Genomic DNA, 2,033 nt, shown 5'->3' on the forward strand with positions numbered 1-2,033 from the left:
CATGGTGACCCGTGGCTGTGCATTCAGATGTTGTTGAGGATTGCGAACTCCTGCAGCGTATTTGTACTGTGGAATGGTGCGAACAGCAGGAGTAGCTGCAGCTGCAGCAGCTGCGGGACATAGACCCATCGTTTGTGTTGATGTGTTAGCAACACGCTGTGTCGACATGACTCGTGGAACCTGTGAAGAAGCTGGTCTCACAGTACTTAATGGTGGTCTAGGAGCGGCTGGGCGGATAGCACCGGGCATATTTTGGAATGGATGAGGTCTGGCACCCTGAGCAGTCCAGTGAGGACTTGGTCTTAGTTGAGCAATTTGACTAGGAGGATAGTATTCAGCACGGTTCTGAGCCTGTGGGATAGCTGCCATGAAGTAACCTGAAGGAAGTGCTGGCTGGTAGGGGTTGATTACAGGGTTGGGCACAGCTCTTACACTTGCCATCCTCTGCATATACTGGTTAAGCCTGCTTAGAAAAAACTGGACTTCATTCCACATAATCAATAAGTTAGATTTTCTACATATATATCAAACATTACATCTAGACGATAGAAAATTATCTTCCCTCGCACACGATGAGTATTAATAAAACTTTATTTTGTGCCAGGTCACAAAGAAAGTATCATCAAATTAAATAAAATAGAAACAACACAGCTGGCATCATTCTTTTTTATCATAGTACAATGAAAGTAAACATTTTTCTAAAAGTGTTTACATCAGAAAATTTAAAAAATCTATTAAGGATGGCAGAGTTGCACAAAGGAAGCATGCTGGGCCCATAAACCTCTCTTAAAAGCTCTTGAGTGAAAAGAGAAATACAGGGAATTTGTGCTTTCACTACCAAGAGCATGTGTTTATTCTCTGGTAGGGAACAAAGATCCTGTGAGCCACGTAGCATAGCCAACCCTCTCCCCTGCCCAAAAAAAAAACAAAAAAAAAAGAAAGCGAAAATACAAACCAATAATGATATTAGAAACACACATATCATAATATGTGGGATATATTTTAGGGTTATTAGAGGAAGTTTAATATTTATATTAACTACAAAAATTTACATCAATAAAATTTTAAAATAAAATTGAGTTAAGATTTCAACTCTTAAATTTAAACAAAAAACAATAAAATAAACCAAAAGAAAACACAAGGAAACAATGATAAAAATAGTAGAAGTAAATAAATCAAAATACTGTTTTTAAAATAAATTAACAATAAGGAATCAACCACAAGTTAATGTAATAAGACATAAGTAGAAAACACAGATATACATAATAAGAATTCAAAAGATGAAAATAAGTATTAAAACAGAAAAATATTAAACATAATTAGCAATGACTTCTTTGCACAATAAGCTAAAAACCTAAATGATAAATATTATTTCTTAGGAAAGCAATAAGTTGTCAAAATTATTCCAATTGTGATGGAGATATTAAGGAAATCAATTTCCATAAAAGAAATATGGAGATTTAGTAAACAGATACCTCACAGAAAAACACTAAGCCTTAAAATTTTCACAGAAGTATTTTACCAGAACTGAATCATCAACTTAAATGCAAGGCTATAAAAGCACTCATAGTGCTACACAAAATATTCCAAAATAGAGACAATAAAGATAAATTCAAGTTATTTTTTATGAAATGAGTATAATATTGATATAAAAACCTGACAAAGACAGTATAGTAACAGAAAGCTATAGAACAATGTCAGTTATGCATCTTGATTCAATTTTCTTAAATTTAATATCAGTGGACAGAATCTAACACCATGATCAAGTAGGATTTAGTGTAGGCAACCAGGGATGATTCAATAATTAGGAAATCCATTAATATAATACACCTTTTGATAGACCTAAGGGGATATATCATATGAAAATCTCCAGATAGCCTGAAAAGGAATCCAGTGAAATTCAACATTCATCCCCCCCCAAAAAAAAATCAAAACAAAAAACAAAATAAGAACTCATGGCTACTTCCTGTATATACTTTATGTATATGTATTTGTGAGTATATATAGAAATTTAGGATGCACACACACACACA

At 33.7% G+C, this 2,033-nt stretch overlaps 1 pseudogene; it reads right to left on the reverse strand.

Moving 5' to 3' along the window:
* LOC105001068 lies at window positions 1-495 on the reverse strand (annotated as a pseudogene).
* Window positions 496-2,033: the final 1,538 nt, after the last annotated feature.

The sequence above is a fragment of the Bison bison genome, unplaced genomic scaffold (genome assembly GCF_000754665.1).
Source record: "Bison bison bison isolate TAMUID 2011002044 unplaced genomic scaffold, Bison_UMD1.0 scf7180017864378, whole genome shotgun sequence".
Classification (NCBI taxonomy): domain Eukaryota; kingdom Metazoa; phylum Chordata; class Mammalia; order Artiodactyla; family Bovidae; genus Bison; species Bison bison.